This window comes from Leptonychotes weddellii, chromosome 3, assembly GCF_054177405.1.
Source record: "Leptonychotes weddellii isolate Sample4059 chromosome 3, ASM5417740v2, whole genome shotgun sequence".
Classification (NCBI taxonomy): Eukaryota; Metazoa; Chordata; class Mammalia; order Carnivora; family Phocidae; genus Leptonychotes; species Leptonychotes weddellii.
This window is the reverse complement of record NC_138371.1, coordinates 99,387,476-99,409,853: the sequence shown is the minus strand read 5'-3', so window position 1 is coordinate 99,409,853 and position 22,378 is coordinate 99,387,476. Positions and strand designations below refer to the sequence as shown.

Below are 22,378 nucleotides of genomic sequence, written 5' to 3'. Positions count from 1 at the left end.
TATATGGACCACATCTTCTTTATCCATTCATCTGTTGAAGGGCATCTCAGCTCTTTCCACAGTTTGGCTATTGCAGACATTGCTGCTATGAACATTGGGGTGCATATGGCCCTTCTTTTCACTACATCTGTGTCTTTGTGGTAAATACAGAAAATTCAACAGCATCCACTCAGTCCAGTTTGGTGGCCAGTTCTTTAGCCTTTGCTTTTTCCAACTTGGCAACGCGAGCTACTGACTTCGGACCTAAGACATTGCTTCCCCAATGGCAGTGGATCTCACCATATCTGTCATTGTAATTGGTCTTAATAACTTCCACCAGCTTAGCCAGAGCTCCTTTGTCTTCCAAGTTAGCCTTTGTGAAGGCAACAGTGCTGAAGGTCTTCTTGTGGACCAGAAACCCCAGCCTGGCCTTCCCCTTGATAATGCAGTAAGAAACCCCCATCTTATGACACAGGGCAGGCAGGAAGACAACCAGCTCAATGGGATCCACATCATGTGCAACCACTACCAGCTGAACCTTCTTGTTTTCCACCAAGGTGGTGACAGTATTAACCCTAGCTTGAAGGACAGGTGGCCTCTTAGTGAGGACATCCCTTTTGCCAGCAGCTTTCTTCTCAGTCTAGGCCAACAATCTCTGCTTCCTCTCTTGTTTTGTCTCTGGTCTGTATTTGTGGGCCGGCTTAAGCAGTTGAGTAGCCATTTAGCAGTCTAAGACCTGGGTGAACTGGTTAATCAAAGGAGGCACTTTTATTTTTTTTAATTCTATTTTTTTAAGATTTTATTTATTTGACAGAGACACAGTGAGAGAGCGAACATAAGCAGGGGGAGTGGGAGGGGGAGAAGCAGGCTTCCCACGGAGCAGGGAGACCAATGCTGGGCTCGATCCCAGGACCCCGGGATCATGACCCGAGCCGAAGGCAGACACCCAATGACTGAGCCACCCAGGTACCCCTCGAAGGAGGCACTTTTAGACATTTATAGAAAATAGCCCTTTGCCCTGCAGCCAGATGTAGCAGGGACATTTGACAATGAAGGTGAGGTAACTTTTGGGCTGGATGTCTTGTCCAATGCCAAAATTCTTGGGTCTTTTCTCAAACAGGGGCCTGACAACCTTCTTAGCCTCCTGCTCTTCAGAAAAGCAGGGGCTGGGACCACCTTCTTCCCCTTAGCCTTCTTTCCTTTTGGCATATTGGATGGCTGGAGGAGAGAGTGGTGTAATTTTAAATGAGAATGTTTTCTTAATTTCTCTTTCTGCTACCTCATTATTGGTGTATAGGAATGGAACAGATTTCTGTATATTAATTCTGTGTCCTGCAAATTTACTGAATTCATTTATCAGTTCTCATAGATTTTTGGTGGAGTCTTTAGGGTTTTCTATATATAGTATCATGTCATCTGTCATCTGCAAATAGTGACAGTTTTACTCCTTCTTTACCAATGTGGATGGATGCCTTTTATTTATTATTATTATTATTCTGATTGCTACAGCCAAGACTGCTAATACTATATTGAATAGAAGTGTTGAGTATGGACATCCTTGTCTTGTTCCTTATAGATAATAAGGTTTCAGTTATTCACCATTAATTATGTTGTTACTATGGGTTTTCATATATGGCCATTACTATGTTGAGGTATGTTCCCTCTAAACTCACTTTGTTGAGAGTTCTTTTCATGAATATATGTTGTATTTTGTCAAATGTTTCTTCTGAATTTATTGAGATGATCATACAGTTTTTATCCTTTCTCTTTGTTAATGTGATCTATCACATTGATTGATTTATGAATATTGAACCACTCTTGCAACCTGGAATAAATCCCATTTGATTGTGGTGGATGACTTTTTTAATGTATTGTTAAATTTGGTTTGTTAATATTTTGTTGAGGATTTTTGCATCTATGTTCATCAGAGATATTGGCCTGTAGTTTTCTTTTTTTGTCATGTCTTTGTCTGGTTTTCATATTAGGGTAAGGCCAGTCTCATAGAATAAATTTGGACATTTTCCTTCCTCTGCTATTTTTTTGCAATAGTTTAAGAGGAATAGGTATTAACTCTAAAAGTTGGTAGAATTCATCACTGAAGACTTCTGTTCCTGGACTTTTTTTTGTTGGGAGTTTTTTTTTAAATTACTGATTCAATTTGATTACTAGTAATTAATCTGTTCAAATTTTCTATTTCCTCCTGATTCAGTTTTGGAAGATGGTGTTTTTTTTTTTTTTTTTTTATTTTAAAGATTTTATTTATTTATTTGAGAGAGAGAGAGAATGAGAGACAGAGAGCATGAGAGGAGGAGGGTCAGAGGGAGAAGCAGACTCCCTGCCAAGCAGGGAGCCCGATGCAGGACTCAATCCCGGGACTCCAGGATCATGACTGAGCGGGAGGCAGTCGCTTAACCAACTGAGCCACCCAGGCGCCCTTGGAAGATGGTGTGTTTCTAGGAATTTATCCTTTTTTCTAGGTTGTCCAATTTGTTGGCATATGTTTTTTCATAATATTCTCATAATCTTGTGATTCTGTGGTGTCTGCTATTTCTCCTCCTTCATTTCTGATTTTGAGTTTTTTTCTTGATAAATCTTGCTAAAAGTGGATCAATTTTGTTTATCTTTTCAAAGAACCAGCTCTTGGTTTCATTGTTCTTTTTTATTGTGTTTTTAATTTTTATTTCATTATTTCTGCTCTGATCTTTATTGTTCCCTTCCTTCTGCTAGCTTTGTTTGTTCTCCTTTCCCAACTCCTTTAGGTGTTTATTTGAGATTTTTCTTGTTTTTTAGTTAGTTCTGTAATGCTATAAACTCCCCTCTTAGAACTGCTTTTGCTGGTCCAAGATATTAGACCCTTGTGTTTTTATTTTCATTTGTCTCCATGTATTTGTTGGTTTCCTCTTTGATATCTTAGTTGACACATTCATGATTTAGTAGCATGTTGTTTAGCTCCATGTTTTTGGGTTCTTTCCAAATTTTTTTGTAACTGATTTCTAGATTCATACAGTTGTGGTTGGAAAAGATGTTTGATATGATTTCAGTCTTCTTAAATGTATTGAGACTTGTTTTGTGGCCTAATGTGATCAATCCTGGGGAATGCTCCATATGTACATGAAAAGAACATATATTCTATTTGTTTTGGGTGGAATGTTCTGTATATATCTATATATATACAGATATATCTTTTTTTTTGTTGGGAGTTTTTTTTTAAATTACTATTTAAAAATTTAAAGTCTATCTAGTGTAATGTGTTATTCAAAACCACTGTTTCCTTGTTGATTTTCTGTCTGAATGATCTATCCATTGATGTAAGTGGGATGTTAAAGTCCCCTACTATTGTTGTATTACTGTTGATTTCTTCCTTTATGTCTGCTAACATTTGCTTTATGTATTAGGTGCTCTTACTTTGGATGTATAGATATTTACAATTGTTATATCCTCTTGTTGGATTGACCCTTTAATCATTATGTAGTGCCCTTCTTTGTCTCTTGCTATAGTCTTTATTTTAAAGTCTATTTTGTCTCATATAAGTATTGCTATCCCAGCCTTTTTTATTTGTATGGTATATATTTTTCTATTCCTTTATTTTCAATCTGTGTTGTGTAGGTCTGAAGTGAGTCTCTTGCAGGCAACATATAGATGACTTTTGTTTTTGTTTTTGTTTCTAGCCATTTAGTGACCCTATGACTTTTGACTTGAGCACTTATTTAGTCCTTTTATAATTAAAGTAATTATCACCATTTTGTTAATTGCTTTCTGGCTGTGTTTGTAGTTCTTCTCTGTTTCTTCTTCTGTTGCTTTCTTCCCTTGTGGCTTGATGGCTTTCTTTAGTGTTATACTTGGATTCCTTTCTTTTTATTTTTTGTGTAATTTTTTTTTAATTTGTGGTTATCATTGGGTCCATATAGAACATTATATATGTGTAACAGTCTATATTAAGTTGATGGTCCAAGTGGTTTAAGCACACTCTAAAATAACTAAATTTTTACTCCCCCATCAACATTTTATATATATGGTGTCATGTTTTTCATCTTTTTATTTTGTGTATCCCATGACTAATTTTTTGTAGATATAATTGATTTTACTATTTTTGTGTTTTAACCTCCATACTGGCTTTATAAATGATTAACCTACCACCTTACTGTATGTTTGCTTTTACCTATGAATTTTTTCCTTTCATATTTTTTTTACTTCTACTCATGGCCTTCTCTTTCCATGTAAAGAATTCCCTTTAACATTTCTTCTTGTAAGGCTGGTTTATTGTTGATGAACTTTAACTTTTGCTTGTCAGGGAAACACTTTATCTCTCCTTCTTCTTCTTTTTTTTTTTTTTTTTTGCCCCTACCCTGTTTATCTCTCCTTCTAGTCTAAACAATAACCTTGCTAGATAGAGTATTCTTGGTTGTATTTTTTTTTTTTCTGTCAGCACTTTGAATGTATCATGCCACTCCTTTCTGGCCTGCAATATCTGCTGAAAGACCAGCTGATACCAGCTTAGTTCTTGATTGAACCAGAAAGGAGAAACATTTTCTGATAGGAAAAAAATACAATCTTCAGCTGCTATGATTCCTTTTTAAATAATTATCAGCATTCTATAAAAATTATGAGACAGGAAAAAAGCAAAAATGTAACCAATAATCAAGAAGAAAGGAGCCAATATATGTAGACCCACAAATAGACCCACAATATATTAAAGAAGATAGAGAAAACAGTGGGCCAAATGGGTGAAAAGGTGGAGATTTTCTACAGAGAAATGGAATATGCAAATAAAAATCATGTGGACATTCTAGAACTGAAAACTTTGATATCTGAAATTAATAACTCATTGTACAACTTTCACAGAGATTGGACACAGAAGACAGAATTAGTGAACTTGAAGACAGATCGATAGAAATTCCTCAAATCAGCATACACAGAAAGAAAGAAATGAGGAAAGATGAGATGGCAGACTGTGACTACTCATATGAAGTCCTCTGCACCATTTGATTGTTTAACCACATGCATGATTTTTTAAAACATGTGCAATGCTCTCCTGCCTGATGAGGGGTTCTGTGGGAACTCAGTGCCCACATTGGCCCTTGTGCTCATAACATAGGGTGGTGGGAGGGGAAAGGACATAGGCTAGAAACCAGGGGACCTGGGCTTCAGGCTTAGCTCTCCCATCAACTTGCTGTGTGATCTGGGTTTGCTTGCCTTCCGAATGAGGGACAACTGATGAGTACTGTGGCCCAGTGGGCTGAAGTAACTAGCCCCCAACGTAGATTCTCTAGAGCCAAGTTAGATTTGTTACTATCCAGTTACTGCAACCCAGCTGTGGCACACATAACTTGTCTTGGGAAAGCTGCTATCACCCTGTCCTACATCTCACTTTATAATAAAAGCAGGATTCTGTGGAGACCACACAACAGTGATGTGTCAGCCTTTAGGACCCTGTGTTGCCATAGCCAGCCCCATTCAGCTCCAGCCTCTGCCAGAACCTAAGGATGCCCTCACCTGTCCTGTTAATTCCTTGCTCTGCTGAGGTATCTCCAGGACTGACATTAAGTAAGAATCCTCACCTGGAGTCAGACAAATTTGGGGGCAGATCTTCATTCTCTCCATACTTACCATGTGCATTTGGAAAGTATTTAACCTCTCTGAGCTTCAGTTTCCTCATCTGGGTAAAGTGGAAGAGCAACAGCGTGCATCTCTTAAGATCACTTAGAAGATTAAATCAAACAGTGCATATAAAGGGCCTAGAAAAATCCCTCTTTCTTAGCACAGGTCCAGAACAGAGTCTGACTTGAGAATTTCTGGGAACTAGAAAGATTATGGTGTGTTCCTACTGCCCCCATCTATAATTTAAAATAAAAATAATACTAAACCACAAAATAAGTGCAATAAATTCCATTAAAATTCTGACTTTCCCATGATGACTACATTCTTTTTTCTTAAGATTTTTATTTTTAAATAATCTCTTCATCCAACGTGGGGCTCAAATTTACAACCCCAAGCTCTAGAGTCACATGTTCTACCAACCAAGCCAACTAAATGCCCCCATGATGACTACTTTCAATGCCTTTTTTTCATTCTTTTTTTTTTTTTTAAGATTTTTTATTTATTTATTTGACAGAGAGAGACACAGCGAGAGAGGGAACACAAGCAGGGGGAGTGAGAGAGGGAGAAGCAGGCTTCCCACTGAGCAGGGAGCCTGATGCGGGGCTCGATCCCAGGACCCTGGGATCCTGACCTGAGCCGAAGGCAGACGCTTAACGACTGAGCCACCCAGACGCCCCTGCCTTTTTTTCATTCTTGACAGATCCTTTTAAAACTCACTTTTTCAACTGTTTCAGTGACCTAAGCATCTGCTTGTTTGTCCCCTAAGAGAGGACTGCAGCCCTCTGGGTGGGAACAGATGAGGAACCACCTACCATGGGGAAATACCCTGAACAGAGAGGGCAGGCACTGTCACCTGCCTGCCCTTCCATATCCATTCCTGGCCAAGCCCCATGGAGTCCCCAGAAGGGTACAGCCAGGACCAGGCCTAGCCCAGCACCTGCCAGTGGAGCCTGCCAAGGGGCAAGGCTGACGTTGACTAATGACTGACCTATTCCAAATATTGACAGAGCCCAAGTCCTGCCATTGCCCAACCATACATGATTTCCACCTGCAAATTGGCTCCATGTCACAGGGGACAGAACAGGGACTTTGAGGCCTACCACAGATTCCACCCAACTCCCCCATTAGGGACAACTTAGGGAGTCCCTCTGAGCCTCTTTCCTCCTCATCAATATGAGGAGAGTCAGCAGTTACCCCCCCCCCCCCGCCCCAGTTGCTGTGAGACAACTGTCATCACAAGGTTAACTAAGTGAGAGTGATCAATACAGCTACTCTCATCCCTGCCCTCAGCCTGCAGCCTGCCCTGAGACAGGTGGGGTTGGCAAGCCATCTCTTCCCTGGGGCCCATCTCCTTGCTCAGCCTCTCCTGGCCTCCCTTGGGATTTGGTCCACCTATTCCCGAACCTGTGCCCACCAGCTCACCAGCCCCACCATCCTGCCACCTCCCCCCATCTCTCCCTGGTCCTCTTGGCCTCAGTTTAGCTAGCAGTTTCCTATCTGTCCTTCCACCCCTGCTCTGCCTCCTGGTTAAGCTGGGTGGAGGACTCCTCAGGAAGCAGAAACCCCAACCCCTCAGCCCAGCAACCCCAGAGCAGGATTCTCTGCTCATGGCTGGCTTCCACTGGAGAACTGCACTCCCACTTTCATAGATGACTCAGCCTGTGCAGATCTCTTTCATCTCTGAAGAAGTTTTAGTTGCTGTGACCCTCAGTCCTAGACTTTGCATAGAGTAAGGACAGAAGGGGAAGGAAGAGTCACTGATACCTCCAGACACCCTGCAGATTTTTATTTTGTTTTATCCTAACAACCACTAGGGATATAGTGGATATAAACCCAAGTTCTTAGATGAGGATATGAAGGTTCAGGGTCAGGCAGCAAGCCTTAGGCACCAACTGGGAGATCTATGGCACTACATATAAAATGATCTGGGCAGCTGCTGCTGGTTTTTTTGTTGTTGTTCATTTTGAAGTATGAATTTGTTTAAGATGGGAACTGCCTGTTCTTTAAAAGTTTGGTAGAATTCACAGACACAAAACAACATGTGTCTGAGGTTTGGAAGGGAAGAAGGGATGGCTTTCAGCACCACTTCAATTTTCTTCTTGTGTTTTCAAGAATGTATCTATTTCATTTATGTTTTTGAGTTTATTAGGTTCTAGCAAAACAGTTCCTAATTCCCTCTCCTTTCTATTTTATTTTTTTTTATTGAGATATAATTGACATTTAACATTATATTAGTTTCAGGTGTACAAAATAATGATTTACTATTTGTATATATTTTAAAATGATCACCACAATAAGTCTAGTTAACATCCATCACCATATATAGTTACAAACTATAGGAGAACATTCAAGATCTACTTTCTAAAAGTGAGGAGAACATTCAAGATCTACTTTCTAAAAGTACAATTACAATACAATATTATTAACTGTAGTCACCATGTTGCACTTACATCCTCAAGACTTATTTATTTTATAGCTGGAAGTTTGTGCCTTTTGACCCCCTTCACCCATTTTTCCCACCCCCAAATCTCCTCCTCTGGCCACCACCAATCTGTATTTATGAATTTAGTTGGTTAGTTGGTTGTTTAGTTAGTTAGTTAGTTAGGTTGCATATATAAGTGAGAAACTATAGTATTTGTCTTTCTTTGTCTGACTCATGTCACTTAGCATAGTAACCTCAGGGTCCATTCATTGTTGCACAAATGGCAAGATTTCCTTTTTAAAGCTGAATAATATTCCATTTTGTGTGAGTGAGTGAGTGTGTGTGTGTGTGTGTGTGTGTGTGTCTCACATCTTTATCCATTCATCCATCGAGGTACAATGTGGTTGCTTTTAGGTCTTGGCTATTATAAATAATGCTGCAAAAAACATGGAGGTACAGATATCTTTTCAAGTTAGTGTTTTCTTTCCTTCAGATAAATACCCAGAAGTGGAATTACTGGATCATATGGTATTTCTATTTTTAATTTTTGAGGACCTCCATGATGTTTTCCACAGTGGCTGCAGCAATTTGCATTCCCACCCAACAGTACACAGGGTTCCCTTTTCTCCACATCTTTACCAATACTTATTAGTTCTTATCTTTTTGATACTAGCCATTCTAACAGGTATGAGGTGTTATCTCATTGTTGTTTTGATTTGTATTTCTCTGATGATTAGTGATGTGAGCACCTTTTCACATACCTGTTGGCTATCTGTATGTCTTCTTTGAGAAAAGGTCTATTCAGATCCTCTGCCTATTTTTAATCAGGTTGGGTTTTTTGCTGTTGAGTTGTATAAGCTCTTTATATATTTTGGCTATTAATCCCTTATCAGATATATGATTAGCAAATACTTTCTCCTATTCAGTAGTTGCCTTTTCATTTTGTTGATGATGTCCTTTTCTGTGCAGATGCTTTTTAATTTTATGTAGTCCCACTTGTTTATTTTTGGTTTTGCTACTTTTACTTTTGGTGTCAAATCCCCCAAAAAAATCATCACAGAGACTCATGTCAAGGAATTTACTTCCTATGTTTTCTTCTAGGAGTTTTATGGTTTCAGGTCTTACACTTAAGACTTTAATCCATTATGAATTAATATTTGTGTATGGTGTAAGATAGTGGTCCAGTTTCATTCTTGTGCATGTGGCTCTTCAGTTTTCCCAATACTATTTATTGAATAGATTGTCCTTTTTCCACTCTATATTCTGGCCTTCTTGTAAATTAATTGATCATGTATGTATGGGTTTATTTCTGGGCTCTCTTTTCTGTTCCATTAATCTGTTTTTATGCCATGTATGTACTGTTTTGATTACTGTAGCTTTGTAATGTAATTTGAAATCAGGAAGTGTGATATCTCCAGCTTTGTTCTTCTTCCTCAAGATTGCTTTGGCAATTCAAGGTCTTCTGTGGTTCTATACAAATTTTAGGATTGTTTTTTTCTATTTCTGTGAAAAATATAATTTGAATTTTGATAAGAATAACATTGAATCTCTACATTGCTTTGGGTAATATGGACATTCTAAAAATTTTAATTCTTTAAATCATAAGCATGGAACAGCTTCCACTTATTTGTCTTTGCTTTTTTTCATCAATGTCTTACAGTTTTTAGTGTACAGGTCTTTTGCCTCCTTGGTTATATTTATTCCTAAGAAATATTCTTTTTGGTACAATTGTAAATGGGGTTGTTCTCTTAATTTCTCTTTCTGATAGCTCACTATAGTACATAGAAATGCAACAGATTTTTGTATATTGATTTTGTATTCTGCAAATTTATAGATTCATTGATTAGTTCTAACAGTTTTCTGGTGGAGTCTTTAGGGTTTTCTATATATATCAGGTCACCTGCATATAGTGACAGTTTTACTTCTTCCTTTCCCAAATTGGATGCCTTTTATTTCTTTTTCTTACTTAATTCTGTGACTAGGACTTCCAGTATTATACAGAATGGAAGTGGGGAGAATGGACATCCTTGTCTTTTTCCTGATCTTAGAGGAAAAGCTCTCAGATTTTTATCACTGAGTGACATCGGCTGTGGGTTTGCCATATATGGCCTTTATTATGTTGAAGTACATTTTCTCCATATCCACTTTGATGAGATAGATGTTGAATTTTGTCAAATGCTTTTTTTGCATCTCTTGAGATGATCATATGATTTTGATCCTTCATTTTGCTAATGTGGTGTATCACATTGACTGATTTGCAGATGTTGAACTATCCTTACATCCCTGGAATAAATCCCACTTGATCACTGTATATGATCCTTTCAATGTATTATTGACTTTGGCTTGCTAATATTTTGTTGAAGATTTCTGCATCTATGTTCATGAGGGATACTGGCTGGTAATTTTCTTCTTTAGTGTTGTCCTTGTCTGGTTTTAGTACCAGGCTAATGCTGACCTCATAAAACGAATTTGGAAGTGTTTTCTCCTTTTCTAGTTTTTGGAAGAGTTTGAGAAAGATTGGTATTGATTCTTCTTTAAATGTTTGGTAGAATTCACTGGTGAAGACATCTAGTCCTGAACTTTTCTTTATTGGGAGGCTTTTGATTATTGATTCAATCTTCTTACCAGTAGTTGTTATGTTCAGACTTTCTATTTCTTCATGATTTAGTCTTTGTAAGTTGTATGTTTTTAGGAATTTATCCATTTCTTGTAGATGTCCAATTTGGTGGCATCTAATAGTTCACAGTAGTCTCTCATCCTTTGTATTTCTTTGGTAACCATTGTAACATCTCTTCTTTCATTTCTATTTTTATTTATTTGATTCCTCTCTTTTTCTTTGGCAGTCTAGCTAAGTATTTGTTGAATTTATCTTTTCAAAGAAATAGTTCTTAGTTTCATTGATCTTTTCTATTGTCTTTTTAATCTCTATTTCATTTATTTCCTCTCTGATAACATATTGCCTTTCTTCTACTAACTTTGGGCTTTGTTCTTTTTCTAGTTTTTAAGGTGTGAAGTTAGGTTGGTTGAGATCTTTCTTGTTTGTTGAAGTAGGCATTTATCACTATGAACTTCCCTCTTAGAACTGTTTTTGCTACATTCCATAAGTTTGGTATGTTGTCTTTCCATTTTCATTTGAGTCAAGGTATTTTTTTTTCTTTCTCTTTTGATTTCTTCTTTGACCCCTTGGTTGTTCAAAAGCATATTGTTTAATATCCACATTTTTGTGAATTTTCCAGAGTTCTTTTTGTAATTGATTTCTAGTCTCATACCATTGTGGTCAAAAAAGATGCTTAATATGATTTCAATCTTCTTAAATTTATTAAGACTTGTTTTGCATCCTAACATGTGATCTATCCTACACTTGAGCACTTGAGAAGACTGTGTATTCTGTTGCATTTGGATAGAATGTTTTATATGTCTGTTAAATCCACCTTGTCTAACATTTCATTTAAGGCCAATGTTTTCTTAATGATATTCTATCTGGAGGATCTATCACATTGATGAAAGTGGGGTATTAAAGTTCCCTACTATTATTGCATTATTTCTCTCTTTAGGTTTGTTAATGTTTACTTTATATATTTAGGTGCTCTGATGTTGGTGAAGGGATAAATATTTACAGATGTTTATCCTCTTGTTGGATTGACCCCTTTATTTTTATGTAATGACATTTTTTGTCTCTTATTAGTTTTTGTCTTAAAGTCTATTTGTTTGATATAAGTGTAGCTGCCTCACCTTTCTTTTGGTTTCCATTTGTATAGAATATATCTTTCCATCTCTTCATTTTTAGTCTGTGTGTGTGTATCCTTAAAGCTGACATGAATTTCTTGTAGGCAGCATGTAGATGGATCTTGTTTTTTTTTATTCCATTCAGTCACTCTATATCTTTTTATTGGAAAATTTAGTTCATTTATATTTAAAGCAGTTATTGAAAGTTATGTACTTATTTCCATTTTGTTAATTGTTTTCTGACTGTTTTGTAATTCCTTTGTTCCTTTCTTCTTCTGCTGCTCTTTTCTTTTGTAATTTGATGATTTTCTGTAGTGGTATGTTAGAGTCTTTTCTCTTTATTTTTTGTGTATCTACTGTAGGTTTTGTGGGTACCATAAGGCTTACATAAAACAAGTTATATTTGTAACAACCTATTTTAAGTTGATAACAACTTAAAGTTGAATGCATTCTAAAGCCCTACATTTTTACTCACCCACCTACCACATTTTATGTTTGGGGTGGGCACAATCTATATCTTTTTTTATCTTGTGTGTCCATTAAATAATTATTGAAGTTGTATTTTTACTGCTTCTGTCTTTTAACCTTTATACTAGCATGATAAGTGATTAATTCTCCACTTTTACAACATTATTCTAAATTTTATCATATATTTACCTTTACCAGTGAGATTTTTACATTCATATGTTTTCCTAATGTTTCACTAATTAGTGCCCTTTTGTTTCAGGTTAAAGAAGTCCCTTTCACTTCAAAAATGTCCCTGTAAGTCTGCTTTAATGGTGATGAATTCCTTTAGCTTTTGCATATCTGGAAAACTCTTTATCTCTCCTTTAATTCTGAGGACAGCTTTACCAGATAGAGTATTCTTAGTTGGCAATTTTTAACTTTCAACACTTTGAATATATCATGCCATTCCTTTCTGGCCTGCAAAGTTTCTGGTGAAAAATCGGCTGATAGCTTTTTGGGGGCTCCCTTATACTTAACAAGTTGTTTTTCTCTTGTTGCTTTTAAGATTCTGTCATTAACTTTCAACACTTTAATTGTAATATATTTTGGTGTGAGTCTCTTTGGGTTTATTTTTTTTCACACCTCTAGGCTTCCTAGATCTGGATGTCTGTTTCCTTTCCCAGGCTGGGAAAGTTTTTAGCTATTTTTTCACATATGTTTTCTGACTCAATCGCTCTCTTCTTCTAGGACACCTATAATGCAAATGTTGATTCACTTGATGTTGTTCCATAGGTCCCTTAAGCTATCTTTGCTCTTTTTCATTCTTTTTTCTTTTTCCTGTTCTGATTATATGAGTTCCTTACCCCGTCTTTGATTTCACTGATCCTTTATTCTGCATCATCCAGTCTACAGTTGAGCCCCTGTAGGCTATTTTTCAGGTCAGTTATTGTATCCTTTAGCTCTGTGACTTCTGTTTGGTACTTTAAAAAAAATTTCTGTCTCTTCTTCCATTTTTTGTCCCCAAGTTCAGTAAGCATCTTTATGAACATTATTTTGAATTCTATCAGATGAGTCACTTATCTCCATTTCATTAATCTATTTTTCTGAGGTTTTATCTTGTTCTTTTTTTGGAATATATTCCTGTGTTTCTTCATTTTACTCCACTCTTTGCTGTTTTTTATGCATTAAATATAAGAGCAACCTCTCCCAGCTTTGAAGGGGTGGCTTGGTGTGGGAGATAAATCTTATCATTTGACCCTGCCCTAGATCTTAGTTGTCTCTCAAACCCCTGTAATTTTCTAAGCAGCCTATTTTATTTTTTAGTGTGTCCCAGTAGTTGAGGGTGTGCCAAGACTGTCAATGTCCCAAAGGGAAGGATCTCAGTCAGCACCTAGATTCAGGTTGTTGGAAACCAGACCCTCGGGCAGCAACTTTTAAAGTATGCAAATATACCTTTTTCAGGGGAAGACAGGGAGATGGACATTTCTATCTGCTTCCTTTGTGCTGAGCCCTGGGGTGATAGCCAGTTAAAAGCTTTTTTTTTTGCTTTTTTTTTTTTTTTTGCTACTCTCCCACTGAACCCATGAGCACAAGCCCCATTGGCCACCAGAGCCAGGCTACCAAGGGATATATCCTCTGGGTAGCAGACACAAAAGTCAGGGCACCAGACTTGTACACACTTTCCTTTCTCAAAGACATGTACAACCCAGGGCTGAGCAGAGGGAGAACATGAAGATGGCATGCACTGGCTTCCTTTGTCTCTGGAGAGGATTGCAATCAGCCCCTAGAAGTGTGTTTAATTAGAAGCCTGCCCTCAGACCACAGCCATAAAAATAAGCAATTAGGCCTCTCACAGGTACCAACAACCCAGAATGAGCCAGAGGGAGAGCAAAAAGGTGGTACCCACCAGCCTCCATCCCTAGAGAGCACCTCAGTAGGTTCCTAGATATGTGCCAAACCAGAAGCCTGCTTTTACGCTGAAGCTTTGAGATGAGTAAATGGGCCTCTTTCACAGAAAGACTGGGGGTATATTTCAGTCTGCTGTCTCTGAGCTGTGCCCTGGGGGAGGTAAGTAGCGAAGAACTGTCTCCCACTTTGTTACAGTCCTGTAGGACCTGTGAGCATAAGGCCCATTGGCCATCAGAGCCACATGATCTAGAGGTGTCCTCTGGGTAGCAGCTGCAAAAATCAAGGTGCCAGATGAGGGTACAAGCTCCTTTCAGGGAGATACTGGTGAGCTGGAGCAAGGCAGAAGGAAAGTGCAAAGATGGTGCCCATTGGCCTCTGTCTTTGGAGAGTAATTCAGCAGACCCCTAGGCATGTGTTTAATTAGACATCTGCCTCTCAGGCCAGTGCTTTACGATAAGCAAACAATCCTCTTTCACAGAAAGTCTGGGCACTTTTCATTCAGCTGCCTTTGTGTTGGGCTCTGGGGTAGATGAATTTGTGCATGGGAGCCTTTTTAGGAACTGTTTCTCAGTTTGCTATAGCCTTGTGGGTCTTATGGACACAAGCCCCATTGGCTTTCAAAGGTAGATGTTTTGGGGGCTCATCTCTCAGGTGTAGGTCTTAAAAGTTGGGATGCCTGGTGTGGAGTTCAGACTCTTCTCTCCTCAGGGAGAAGCTCAGGGTTTTGCATTCCCTCCCAGTTGTGGGTTGCAGCACCAGGGGTGGGGTTTATGGCAAGACTGTGTCTCAGCGTCTCCTACCCACTTCGATGTGAATTTTTTTCTTATTTGGCTGATGTGTAGGAGTCACTCAGCTAGCTTTTGGTCTGTTTTGTGTGTATGTGTTTATTTTTCCCCCCAGAGGAAATTGTTCCATATGTAGCTGTAGATTCAATGCATATATGGGTAGGAGTGAGTTCAATATCCTTCTCCATTGCTGTCTTGAACTGGAACCGCAGATAGGCTCTCTTCATTCTTATCTTTTTGATCTGCACTTCCCACTTTTACCCTTGCTAGAAGTAATTTTTCAGTGCACCAGTTTTAGTTTTGTTTCTCATCTCCAGTTCACCATTTCCCTTTCTGTTATTACACTGATTTCTGCTCCTTTATCTTTATAGTTCCTTCCTTCTTGTTCCTTTGGGTTTATGTTACTTTTCACAGCTTCTTAAGTAGAATTCTTGTGTCACTTGCTGTATATATTAGTTTGCTACTGTAACAAAGTACCACAAACTGGGCAGCCTAAACACAGAAATCTATTGTCTCACAGTTCTAGGGGCTAGAAGTCCAAGATCAAAGTGTCAGCAGCGTTGGTTCCTTCTGTTGGCTGTGAGGAAAATCTGTTCTATGCTTCTCCCCTAGCTTCTGGTGGCTTGATGACAATCTTTGGAGTTCCTTGGCCTGTAGGCACATCACCCCAATGTCTGACTTTATGTTCACCTAGCATTCTCCCTATGTGTTCACATTGTTTTCCCTCTTGGTGTGTCTATATTCAAATTTCCCCCTTTTTAGGAACACCAGTCATATTAGGGGTCCGTCCTACTCCTGTATTGCCTCACCTTAGCTAATTACATCTGCAATAACCCTATTTCCAAATAAGGTTACCCTCTGAGGTTCTGGGGAATTAAGATTTCAACAGTTGAATTCCAGTGAGGGGTGGCACAGTTCAACCTTTTGCTGATGGTTAATTTTATGTGTCAAGTTAGCAGGACTATAGTGCCCAGATATTTAGTAAACATTATTCTGAATGTTTTCTTTGAAGAGCACTTTTAGGGGCACCTGGGTGGCTCAGTTGGTTAAGTGTCTGCCTCTGGCTCAGGTCATGATCCCAGGGTCCTGGGATTGAGCTCCACATCGGGCTCCCTGTTCAGCGGGGAGTCTGCTTTTCCCTCTGCCTGCCTCTCTCCCTGCTTGTGCTCTCTTTGTCAAATAAATAAATAAAATCTTTGAAGAGCACTTTTAGATGAGAATAATGTTTAAATTGGTAGACTGAGTAAAGCAGATTACCCTCCATAATGTGGGTCAGCCTCATTCAATCAGCTGAAGGCCTTAATAGGACAAAGACTGACCTCCCCTGTGCAAGAAGGAATTCTGCCAGCAGATTATCTTTGGATTAGAACTGCAATTCTCCCCTGAGTCTCCATCCTGGCAGTCTATCCCATCGGATTTTGGACTGGCCAGGCCTTCATAATCACACAAGTCAATTTGTTAAAATCAATTAGTCAATCAATCTCTCTCTCTCCATCTCTCTCTGTCTTTCTCTCTTTCTCCATCTCTCTCTCTCTCCTGTCTCTCTCTCCCTTCCTCTCTCTTGGGCTATGAAGGATATATATAATATATATTATAATATTATATATTATATAATTATATATGTGTATTATATATAATATGTATTATAATTATTATATATATATATCCTTGCTGTTAACTTTTGTTTCTTGATAAGTATGTTTAAAGATAAAATTTCCCTCTATGCCTTGCTTTAGCTGTGTCTCACAATTTGACATTTGTCTTACTATTTCTTAAGTTTTCTTATGATTTTTTACTAATATGTTACTTTGAAAACATAAGAGATTTTAAAACATTTTTTTGTTAATTTATATTTGCATTGCCTTTTGGCTAGAGGATATGTTCTGGATCATATTGAGCCCTTGGAATTTATTCAGGTTTCCTTCATGGCCCAGTATATTTTTATAAATGTTCCTAGTATGCTAAAAAAGAATCACTCAAGCTTACTAATTTTATTGTCCAGATATTCTATTTGCTACTTGTTTTTTAGATCTGTTTGATTTATTGGTTTCTGAGAGAGTTTTTAAAATCTGCAATATAATTGTTTATTTCTCCTTGCACTTCTGTCAATTGTTAGTTTATATATTTTGAGGTTATATTTTTAGAGGCACATATGATGATTACATGATTGATTCTTTCATCAGTATTTAATATCCATCTTTGTTGTTTATGATTTCCATTTTATCTATTATTAAAATCACTGTCTTAGCTTTCTTTTCATTCAAGATGATGTGGAATTTCTAGTATTATTTATTTTCAATATTTCAGTGTTTTTGTTTTTAGGGTGTGTGTAAATAATATATGGCCAGATTGATTTTTTAATTCTGAGAGTTCTCCCTTTTCTTTTTTTTAAATTTTATTTAGTGATTCATCACTTACATACAACACCCAGTGCTCATCATAACAAGTGCCCTCCTTAATACCCATCACCCATTTAGCCCACCCGCTACCCACCTCCCTCCACCAACCCTCAGTTTATTCTTTATCTTTAAGGGTCTCTTATGGTTTGCTTCCCTCTCTCTCTCTCTCTCTCTTTTCCTTCCCACATGTTCATCTGCTTTGTTTCTTAAGTTCCACATATGACTGAAATCATATGGTGTTTGTCTTTCTATGACTGACTTATTTCACTTAGCATAATACACTCTAGCTCCATCCATGTCATTGCAAATGGCAAGATTTCATTCTTTTGATGGCCAAGTAATATTCCATTTTATTCCATTCCATTCCATGTTTTTATATATATATAAACCACATCTTCTTTATCCATTTGTCATCAATTGATGGACATTTGGGCTCTTTCCATAGTTTGGCTATTGTTGATAATACTTCTATAAATATTAGAGTGCATGTACCCCTTCAAATCTGTATTCTTGTATCCTTTGGGTAAATACCTAATAGTGCAATTGCTGGATCTCAGGGTTGTTCTAGTTTTAGCTTTTTGAGGAACTTTCATACTGTTTTCTAGAGTGGCTGTACCAGTTTGTATTCCTACCAACAATGTAAGAGGGTTCCTCTTTCTCTACATCCTCGCCAACATCTGTTGTTTCCTGTGTTGTTAACTTTAGCCATTCTGACAGGTGTGAGGTGGTACCTCATTGTGGCTTTGATGTGTATTGCTCTGATGATAAGTGATAATGAGCATTTTTTCATGTGTCTGTTGACCATTTGTATGTCTTCTTTGGAAAAATGTCTATTCATGTCTTCTGCCCATTTTTAAACTGGATTATTTGTTTTTTGGGGAGTTGAGTTTGATAAATTCTTTATAGATTTTGGCTACTAACCTTTTATCAGATATGTCATTTGCAAATATCTTCTCCCATAGGCCCAGTATAGTTGGTTGACTGTTTCCTTCACTGTACAGTTTAGTTTAGTTGATTGTTTCCTTCACTGTGCAGAAGCTTTTTATCTTGATGAAGTCCCAATAGTTCATTTTTGCTTTTGTTTCCCTTGCCTCCAGTGACGTGTCTAGTAAGAACCTGCTATGGCTGAGGTCAAAGAGGTTGTTGCCTGTGTTCTCCTCTAGGATTTTGATGGCTTCCTATCTCATATTTAGGTCCTTCATTTATTTTGAATTTATTTTTGTATATGGTGTAATAAAGTGGTCCAGTTTCATTCTTCTGCATGTTGCTGACCAGTTTTCCCAACACCATTTGTGGAAGAGACTTTTTTCCATTGAATATTCTTTCCTGCTTTGTCCAATATTAGTTGACCATGTAGTTGTGGGTCCATTTCTGGGTTTTCTATTCTGTTTCCTTGATCTATGTGTCTGTTTTTGTGCCAGTACCATACCGTCTTGATAACTACAGCTTTGTAATAAAGCTTTAAATCCAGAATTGTGATGCCTCCAGCTTTGCTTTTCTTTTCAGAATTGCTTTGGCTATTCAGGGTCTTTTGGTTCCATACAAATTTTAGGATTATGTGTTCTAGCTCTGTGAAAAATGTTGGTAGTATTTTGACAGGGATTGCACTAAATGTGTAGATTGCTTTGGGGAGTATAGACATTTTAACAATGTTTCTTCTTCCAATCCATGTGCTTCTCCATTTCTTTGTGCCCTCTTCAATTTCTTTCATAAGTGTTCTCTAGTTTTCAGAGTTCAGATATTTTACATCTTTGGTTAAGTTTATTCCTAGGTATCTTCTGGTTCTTGGTGTAATGGTAAATGGGACCGATTCCTTGATTTCTCTTTCTGCTGCTTCATTATTAGTGAATACAAATGCAACAGATTTCTGTGCATTGGTTTTATATCCTGTGAATTTGCTGAATTCATTTATTAGTTATAGCAATTTTTTGGTGGAGTTTGTTGGGTTTCTACATGGAGTAACATGTTGTCTGTAAATAGTGGAACTTAGACTTCTTCCTTGTTGACTTGGATACCTTTTGTTTCTTTTTGTTGTCTGCTGAGGCTAAGACTTCCAGTACTGTGTTAAAAAGTAATGGTGAAAGTGGCCCTCAGCTTTTCCCCATTGAGGATGATAATAGTTGTGGGTCTTTCATATATGGCCTGTATGATGTTGAGGTATGTTCCATCTATCCCTACTTTTTTGAAGGTTTTTATCAAGAATGGCTACTGTATATTGTCAAATGATGTTTCTGCATCTATTGAGAGGATCATATAGTTCTTATCCTTTCTTTTAGTAATGTGGTATATCACATTGATTGATTTGTGAATATTGAACCACACCTGCAGCCAGGAATAAGTCCCACTTGATCGTGGTGAATAATTCTTTTAATGTACTGTTGGATTCGATTTGCTAGTATCCTGTTGAGAATTTTTGCACCCATGTTCATCAGGAACATTGGGCTGTAATTCTCCTTTTCAGTGGGGTCTTTGTCTGATTTTGGAATCAAGGTAATGCTGGCCTTGTAGAAGGAGATTGGAAGTTTTCCGTCCATTTCTTTCTTTCTTCTTCTTTTTTTTAGAACAGTTCAAGAAGAGTAGGTAGTAATTCTTTGACTGTTTGGTGGAATTCCCCTGGGAAGCCATCTGGCCCTGGACTTTTGTTTTTTTGGGAGTTTTTTGATTACTGATTCAATTTCTTTGCTGGCTTTGGGTCTGTTCAAATGTTCTATATCTTCCTGTTTCAGATTTGGTAGTTTGTATGTTTCTAAGAATTTGTCCATTTCTTCCAGATTGCTCAGTTTATTGGCTGTAATTTTTCATAATATTCTCTTGTAATTGTTTGTATTTTTGTGGTGTTGGTTGTGATCTGTCTCTTTGATTTGTGATTTTATTTATTTGGGTCCCTTCTCTTTTCTTTTTTATAAGTCTGGCTAGGGGTTTATCAATTTTATTAATTCTTTCAAAGAACCAACTCCTGGTTTTGTTGATCTGTTCTGGTTTTGTTTGTTTGTTTATATATCATTTATTTCTGCTCTAATCTTAATTATTTCCCCTCTTCTGCTGGCTTTAGGCTTTATTTGCTGTTCCTTTTCCAGTTCTTTTAGGTGTATAGGTTGTATATTTGAGACTTTTCTTGCTTCTTGAGTTAGGCCTATATTGCAAAATACTTCCCTCTTAGGACCGTCCTTGCTGCATCCTAAAGGTTTTGGACTGTCATATTTTCATTTTCATCTGCTTCAATACATTTTTAAAAAATTTCTTCTTTAATTTGCTGGTTGATTATTTGACAGAGAGAGACACAGTGAAAGAGGGAACACAAGCAGGGGGAGTGGGAGAGGGAGAAGCAGGCTTCCCGTGGAGCAGGGAGCCCGATGTGGGACTCAATCCCAGGACCCTGGGATCATGACCCGAGCCGAAGGTAGACGCCTAATGACTGAGCCACCCAGGTGCCCCAACCCATTCATTCTTTAGTAGGATTTTCTTTAACCTCCGTGTATTTGCGGTCTTTCCAAATTTTTTCTTGTGGTTGACTTCAAGTTTCAAAATGCTGTGGTTGAAAATATGCATGGTATGATCTCAATCTTTTTGTATTGTTGAAGGCTGATTTGTGACCCAGTATGTGATCTATTCTGGAGAATGTTCCGTGTGCACTTGAAAAGAATGTTTATTCTGCTGCTTTAGGATGAAATGTTCTGAATATATCTGTTAAGTCCATCTGGTCCATGTAACTTCTCTCTTTTAATTGGTAAGTTTAACCTAATTATATTTATTATTATTTCCATCTTATTCCATAGTTTCCATTAACTATACTTTCTTCTTGTCTCATTTTGTAGTTTATGTCCATTTTGATTTACTTTTTGTATAAGGTGTGAGACTTAGATTGGGTTTCATTTTTGGCCTACAGATGCCCAATGGTACCAGCTTCATGGGTTGAAAATCTCTCCTTCCTCCATTGAATTGCTTTTGCAGCTTTGTAAAAAATCAGATGGCCATAGTTGTGTGTTTAATTTATATCTAAGTACTTCATTTTCTTTAGGGTGGTTGGAAGTGGTATTGTGTTTTTAATTTTGATTTGCACATGTTCATTGTTATATAGGAATGAAATGTATATATGTGGGCTCCTTATTTATTTTTATTCTCCTTCTTTGTTTTCTGTTGGACAGATCAAGTTTTCTTGTGTGTGTTTAAAAGATGTATCTTTGTTCTTGTTTTGTTTGCCTTTAGGACCATTTCCAGAGACTTTAAATATTTGTTTTTATAATTTTCACTAGTTTCACTAGGGAGCAGGTCAGTAGATCTCCTCATGCTGTCATACCAGAGTTTTCTCACCCATGCTAGTTAACTGTCTTTACAGGAAGCTCACCTGGTGCAAAGACATCCAGCATGCTGTCACTCTCTCAATCCATTATGTCCCACTGCAAGTGTCAGGGACTCTGGCCCAATGCACTAATGGGGAGGTGGTTCCAACCCTGGACCTGACTTCCTCCCAGTTCCTAGCTGTCCCATCTATGCTTTTCCTGGGTCTGTTAGGAGATGAATTTGGCAGGCTCCTTCTCAGGCACACCTCTTCTCTTGTGGTTGCACATAGATAACTCCATGGGTCCTGGTAGCTCTCTGGTCTGTAATTAGCAGCTGTGGTTCTGACAAGCTGGGTATAATCCCAAGTCAGGGCCTCCTTCACTATTAACTCACTTGTGCTATCCTTTCTGAGATTGCTGGTCTTCATTCTCATTGGTCCTGACGCTTGGAACTAGCACCTATCCAAGCAGAAATGGCCCTTAAAGACCATCTGGTCTAGTGGCTTTTAACCCCAGTCACACTTTTAAATGACCTAGGGAGTTTTTAAAATACCAATGTCTGGGTCCCCTACTCTAAAACAGTTAAACCAGAGTCTCTGAGGGTGCAACTGGAGGTAGATGTTTGTGAAAGTTCCCCAGGGGGTTCAAATGTATAGATAGGATTGAGAACCACTGCTTTCATTTAATCCCTTTATTTTACTGATGCCCAGAGAAGAGAATGACTTGGCCAAGGCCACACAGAGTTAGATGACTTGTATGACTTTCAGCTAATTGTCTCAGCTTGTCTCACCTCTATCCCTTTTTATCAGGTATATCCTTACTTCTTTCTCTGTC

At 37.8% G+C, this 22,378-nt stretch overlaps 1 pseudogene; it reads right to left on the bottom strand.

The window, feature by feature from the left end:
* Positions 1–156: 156 nt before the first annotated feature.
* Positions 157–1,188, bottom strand: LOC115943634 (large ribosomal subunit protein eL8-like; annotated as a pseudogene).
* Positions 1,189–22,378: the final 21,190 nt, after the last annotated feature.